This window comes from Gossypium hirsutum, chromosome A01 (assembly GCF_007990345.1).
Source record: "Gossypium hirsutum isolate 1008001.06 chromosome A01, Gossypium_hirsutum_v2.1, whole genome shotgun sequence".
Taxonomy (NCBI): domain Eukaryota; kingdom Viridiplantae; phylum Streptophyta; class Magnoliopsida; order Malvales; family Malvaceae; genus Gossypium; species Gossypium hirsutum.
Genome location: NC_053424.1, coordinates 2,820,331 through 2,827,916, shown reverse-complemented (window position 1 = coordinate 2,827,916; position 7,586 = coordinate 2,820,331). Strand labels below are relative to the sequence as shown.

Genomic DNA, 7,586 nt, shown 5'->3' with positions numbered 1-7,586 from the left:
TATAAAGTTGTTTAAATTTGGTATGGCTTGAAATATAAGTTTTAAATTTTACCCAAAACTATTATTATCTACTCAGATAAATGATCAATCCAAATTAATTTAAGCCCATACATATATGTATATATATATTAAAATATATTTTATTTAATATTTAGTAAGTAAATATTTCTTTTAATATTTATATTTAAGTTTCATAAAATATAAATTACGTAATATATAACATAAGAGAATATATATATATAACATAGTGGGTAGTCTCATATTTGAACCTTGACAATTAGAGCTTAAGTTTAGTCTATATTTTAAATGAATACACATTTTTTGTCAAAATAAATTTTAAATTTAATGTTTTTGATACATGCACGGATGGGGTGAAATTTATTCAATTCCATTCAGCGAATTGCCAATTTTCAAGTTTGAAAAATCAGTCGACTTGCAACAACTTTTTGGATTGGATTTAGGCATTTATGGGTTGAGATGTTTTCATAGTGTTTGAAGATCTATTTCTTATCATCAAAACACATTTTGAATCACTTGATTTAGAGTTCGAGAGCTCAAGTTATGACCATTTTAACAAAGACTGCGCGAGTAGAATTTTTGGACGAGATTATTACGAATATTGCGAATTTTGAACTTTTAATTCGAGTTTAAATTATATTGATTTTGGATTTTAGGCTTAATTTTTATTAAAAACGAGTCGAATATTGTGTTTATTAAAAAATATTATTTTGTTACTTATTTATTCTGAATTTTGAATATTTTTTAAAAAGAGTATAAAACTTTATTTAACAAAAATTAACTTTCGAATGATTCTTTTAATAGTTTAACCAAAAGGTTAACTTATTTAAATTGTCGGGAAGAACAAAACCTTGTAATGAATGAGGCATGTTACTATGTTTCACAAAGATGGTAAAAGGATTGAAAAACAAAGGGACCCAATGTTGGGAATATTTAACACAAAACAGCATGAAAATAAAATATAAAAGAAATGATGAGGGGTGAATGAGACATTTGCTCAATGGTAATGTTACGGTTTTCGATACTTGTGTAGTTAAATTTGAGTTTCATCTTATGTGAATGTGTAGCGTTTTTTTTGGATTTATTTTTATTCAGTTTAGCCTCTGTAATGATTGATTTTGATTGGAATTGTTGATATAATTTTAATTTTTTTTTTAAAAAGAGAGGGTAAAACAACATTTAGTCCCTGAACTTGATAAAATTTCACAATTTTATCTCTGAACTTTTTTAGGTCCACATTAGCTTTGGAATTTAACAACTTTTTCCAATTTGATTCCTGAACCGAAATTTCATTTAGGAGTAGTGACGTGATACTTTAAAATATGCCATTTTATCACTTAAAATTTTATATAAAAAATAAAAAATATAAAAAAATATTATTTTAAAAAACTTAGGTGATGATGTGCCACAATTGTGATATTTAACCACAATTGTACCACTTCTTCATACCTCCAAAAAAAAAATCCAAATTCAGAGATTAAATTTAAAAAAAATTCAATTCCGATACTAATCTAGACTAAGAATTCAAAAATCAATAAGAAAAAAGTTGCTAAATTTTTTGATGTACCATTTTATTTATCATTTGAATGTTTAAGATTATTGTAAAAAATTCCCAAAATCACTTTAATAATAAAAAAAATAATTGTATTAATTAGAGGTACTAATAATAATTATATAAATAAAAAAATAAATTATGTTAAAATCTTTTTTTAACAATCTCATTATAGATTTTGATTATATTTATTTTTTTTGACACAATATCTAGAACTACTCATAATTTCTCCTTAACTCATAGATAAAAAGATAATGCATTTTAAGATACTCGAAATCTGATTCAATCATGAAATTTAAGACAGTAGAGAATATTATATACATACAAACAATTTCCCCACTAATTTCACTGCCAGAAAAAAAAACACAGAGAAGTAAATGGCTAAGGCAAAGACAAGTTCATAAAGGGTTCCAGATTTCTAATTCCCCACTTGTGGACACAATCATTATAAGCTACAAAGTATAAACAAACTCACCTCTCTGTCTATTCCCCACCCCTTTAGCCTTACTCTATTTTCTAAAAACTAACGTCATTATTACTCTTGTCTATGGGTTGGGCAATCTGTCCGATTTAATAAGGTTGATAAGATTTAAATCGAATTTAGGTAACAAGTTTTATGTCTCAAGTCGGTGCAGTTTGATATTTAATTTAAATATTAAAGAAATAATTTAATTTAATTATAAAATATATATATATATATAAATATTTTTTATAATTGAAAAAGGAGAATGAGATTATTTAGGATTAAACTCAAATTTTTATATTTACAACAACATAACACTTTTGCCATTATAAGAAGAAATTATTAAAAAAATATTAATATAAATATATATTTTTAATTTTTAAATAGTAAAATGAGTCAAGTTCGAAAATGAGCTTCAACTTAAAATTTCATTTCGGAATTGATCTCAACTCGACTTAGAATGATAAAGATATGAAATTGATTTGACTTTGGGAATTCTTTAGTTGTCTAAAGATATAAAAAGCCTTAATTATAGAGTTTTTTATAATAATAAATTTAGCTTTTAAGAATTATTTTTTTTCATGTTGCTTCCAATAAATTTATTATTATTATTTTAGTTCTTAATCTTCAAATTTTAGATAAGTTATTTTTTTAGTTGGAAAAGTTGGCTAGATCATGAAAATTTTACCAAAATTGACGAGTCATTTTGCCTGGCAATCTATGTATATTTCATAAAATTAAAAAAAAAAGAAAAATTTTAAAAATTTCATATTAAAAAAATATCCATTTCAATAATGAAGTACACATAAAATGCATGAAGGTTACGACATCGGTGCCATTGAAGTTTTAATTATTCAACCAACTTTTCAATCCAAAACAAAGAAAATTGACTAAAATTTAAAAGTTAAAGACCAAAGTGATAAAAAAAATTTAAGTACAAAGTAACAAAATAGATAAATATTAGGGACTAAATTTGTCATTATGTTTTTTATAAGTAAATAAAAGAACACCTTTGTCTATATCTGTATTTTATTAATTGGGTTCTAACTTAATCGTAAAATTACCAAAAGTCCATTCCTTTTACTATATAAAAAATATTATTTTGAGTGTATTTATGTCTTTTTTCATATTCTGATAAAATTTTAAAAGTACATCTTTAGCATTATAATGTGTTTGACTAAGTTGGTGTCACACATTAACTAGGTCCCAGCTTAGTTGTAAAATTACTAAAGGCCCATTCTATTTATCAAGTAACAAATATCCTTTAAGAGTATCTATGTCTTTTTTTTTATATTTTGACAAATCTAGTAAAATACATACAAATAACGTGAATCAAGAAATTTGAACCCAAAACATTGTAGTCTTCACTATCTTAACTGTATCATTTCAGTTTGTATATTTTTTTTCACCTAAATCATGAGTGTGTCATGATTCAGTATATCCTATTTACATGACTATTTTAAGACAATCTTCTGTCGAATGTGATTTTATTAGATTTTGAGCTTAATACTTATTTTAACCTCTGTACTGTAGTGAAGTTCTCACTTTGGTCATTTTACTATTTTTTTGGTCATTTTACCCTTTGTACTTTCATTCCGTCCATTACGTTAGTCTCTTGACTATTTTCTTTAGAAAATATCTCATGTGTTTATGTTTACCCCTTGACAATAGGCTTAATTCCTATTTTGGCCCTTGAAATTCTCACTTTTGTCCAGATTTAGGGTCTAATTATTGTTTTAACCCTTCATTTTATTTTCTTTATAAAAAATTGAAGTGAAGCCTATGGGAGCCAAACTGCCTAAAAAAGTTATTTGAAAATAGTGATTGAAATGGCATGAACTCTTAAGTTTATATAATATAAAAATTGATAACAGGGTGAGTTATTAATTAGATTTTCATGTAATTCTAATTATATAATTGAACAATAATTAAAAAAATACGCCATCATTTTAATAACAATTAACAGCGTTATCAATTCGAACTTGTTAATACTATAAAGTAAAGAGACCGTATCATAAGAGATTAATTTTCAAATTTCAACATAGTATGAGGATTGAAATCATAATTATTTCTTTTACTTACATCAAGATTATAAATTTAATGAAATTAATTACCAATAAAATACTATAAAAATAGAGAGATCATATTAAAAAGATTAAATCTCACATTTCAACACGGTATGAGGAGTAAAACCACAAATAATCAATTTCTTTCACTTACATCATCCAGTTATATAAACAAGAAATTATAAAATTAATGAAATTAATTACCGATGAAAGAAACTCAATATTATTTAAATAAGATTTTGAATTCGGATCTAATGAAAAAAAATATATTATTGTGAAAATTTCGTTCGTATTGACTAAAAATTGAATTTAATTGAAGTCGAACAGAGATAAAGTAATTTATTTATGAATGATGGAGTTGTAAGGCCTCTTTTGATGGACGGCAGGGGCGAAGCTAGAACAATATTTTAGGGGGCTAAATGAAATTTTATTTTTTTTATAGTTTATATCTTTATAATTTTAAAGGATTAAATCAAATTTTTATAATTTTAGGGGGACAAAGTGCAATTTTATCTTTATAAATTTAAATTTTTTAAAAAATTTAAAGGTCTAAATAGTAATTTTCCATTTTAGTTTGAATCGGGGCCTTTGCCAGCCGTTCTAGATTCGCCTCTAATAGACAATATATTTACTTGTAATTAGTGTAAAAATAATAAAAAGAATAAAATTAAATATTATAATATAAGATAAAAAATTTAAACTACTGTACTGAAAGTAAACATCGATCCAAAGTTGCCGCATTCATCATAATATTCATCAAACGACAAAAAGGATGAGTGTAGGAAAAAGAAATTGATTGAACAATTCCCACCGTTCGTGGCGTAATCGATCAGCTTTTTCTTTGGAACATACAAACAAAAGTGTTTTTGTTTTCAGACGGACAGACAGAAAGAACAACTCCAATAATTAAAAGTAGTGGATATATTTAATATTATGGTTAAAATATGCTTTTAAGTGGCTATTCCCTTTTTTTCATATTTAAAATTTACTCCATTTACTTTTTATTTTAAGGAATTTAATCACTTTATTTTTTGGATTTAAAAATATTAGTTTAATTATTGATACTGTTAATTTTTTCATAAAATTCGGGTTTTGTTAAGGGTAAATCGATTTTTTAGAAGAAGTCTTCAAGTGTCGTCGTGGTACCATGGTTGCAGATATAGGTTAGTGGTTTGAGTCGCCCTATGTTCAGGTATCTCCATTGTTATTCACACATTTCTTGAGTCTTCTAGGTACCATCAATAGAGGCTCCCTCTTCGTGAATTGTACACAACTTTCTATGGTAGCTAAAGATAAAATCCCGACACGAGGACAATGCTTTCGGTTGTTGGAGGCTTAGTTGCTGCTCAACGAACACCATTTTGAAGATTTCTCTTGAAGAAGCCGACCCACCCTCAACAAATTATTATTTTAAAATGTTACACTAATATTAAAAATTGGATTTAAATTTTGAAATATAAAAAATAAAAAATACTTTAAAAATAACAACAAAAAAAATTAAAATTTAAATATATAAAAATATAGGGACTTAAAACACATTTTAACTATATGCATAATTATATGTATGTGGGTACATTCATTAATTAACAGTATACCAGTCACGAGGGAGCAAAGAAACTCTTACACACTACCAATCTTAGAGAATATTATAAGAAAATATCGAAAGATTTATGAATAAATATCAATAAAATATTTGATATAAACCCTAAACCCTAAACCTTAAACCCTAAACCCTAAATAAAAAACGAATGCAAGTTAGTAGGTCTTAGTTTTTTTAAAATGAAAATTTTTAATTTTGTGCCTTCAAAGTTTATAAATTTTTAATTAAATACATGATAAAATTATAATTTACCTTCAATAATCATAAATTTTTGACTTAATCCTTATATATTAATAAAATTATATTTTAACTTCAACAAAAATGTATAATTTCAAAATAATATATTTTTGATTTTCTCCCCTACCCTAAATCCAGTATAAATCCTAACTCGGGAAAAAAATAATTATAATTTTTTTAAATAAAATTATTTTTTATCATAATTAGGATATTTATCGCGATTTTTTTTACTAACAATCAAATATTATTCCTATTATTTAATTATTCTCTCACTTTCCACCCCCAACAACATATAAAACAACGAAACCGGTGCTTGCAAAAGCATATATGTATGTGTGTGTATATATATATATATTCTCTCTGCACATAGAGTAACAAAATTGAATTTATGGTGGCTTTCATAGCCTCAACCCAAATAAGAAAGTGAAAGCTTTTACTCTTAATAAATGAAAAAGAACAGCAGTAGTGTTATTACAAAGGTTAAAAAGTTCAGCTCAGGAGGGATAGACAAGGAAGGAGAAGAAGAGATGGGTGGCAATGGTGTAGAACAATACCCAACCACTACTATAACACCAAATACTGGAATGCCTTTTACATGCCCAACAAAAGGTCTTACAAGGTCAAGAAGATATTATTTATTTATTTATATAATTAAATAAGTAAAAAGAAAAAAGAAAAGAAACGAAGGAAAGCTCAGGTAGGATAGCACCAGATTATGATGAGGAAGAAGCCATTTTCATATAAGATTTGCCATGCATCAGCCCTAGATGACCTGAAAAAAAAAAGAGATATAAAATAATTAGATGAAATAAAATAAAAAGTGTAATTTATTTGGTTTTAATTTAAACTAACCCTAAATCTTAAATTTTAAATTTTAAATCCCAAATCTTAAATCCTCGAACTTGAGCCTGAATTGATTAAATCGGAAGATAATATTACAGAGTAAAATTTAAGTTGTTGCAATAGTAACGATGTGATCGGAAAACTTTTTGTTTTACCATACCTTGTGGAAGATTGTGGGTTGGTTTCTTCTTTGAAAGCTTTCTCTTTTCGTTTTCCTCCATGATTTTGTTTTTGTATGGAGACAGAGAGGCCAGGAAGAATTGGAATCACAGTAAAATGAAAATTTTGATTGTAAGAGGAGAATTGAGAGATGGGGTTAGGCTTTTTATAGGGAGAGATATTGCATAGTCAGCCACACTGAACCAACTACGTGGAAGCCCGAGATCTGTTGACTCCATCATTCCTCAATTTTAAAAATTATAAAATTGTCACTAAATTATTTAAAATTTTTTATTTAAGTTATTGGACACTTAATTTTAAAATTGTTGTTGTGTGGACTTATCCGTTTTCACCTTTGGCTCCGATTGAAAGGATAAACTTTCTATCCTCTTTTATAATTTACCTTTTTTTTTTCATATAACGCCCCTTACCCGATCCGGTTGTTGAACCTGAGTAATAGGATGCTACGAATAAATACCAAACAATTACATACAAATTATTTATCAAAATCTCAATTAATCATCATCATATCAAATATAATCAAGTACATCATGTAATACAATCTATTTCGGTTTTATATTGAGCATAAGGAAGCTTAAAAAACAATTCAGTATCAATCAGGTATCAAATTGAAACAAAATAGAAAAA

The 7,586-nt window shown here is 26.0% G+C and overlaps 1 long non-coding RNA gene across 1 annotated transcript; it reads right to left on the bottom strand.

Moving 5' to 3' along the window:
• Positions 1–6,383: 6,383 nt before the first annotated feature.
• LOC107936106 (uncharacterized) lies at positions 6,384–7,159 on the bottom strand. The gene is made up of 2 exons (XR_001694323.2): positions 6,940–7,159; positions 6,384–6,708 (listed from the first exon to the last, which is right to left on the bottom strand). It is a non-coding gene; the product is annotated as an uncharacterized lncRNA (long non-coding RNA).
• Positions 7,160–7,586: the final 427 nt, after the last annotated feature.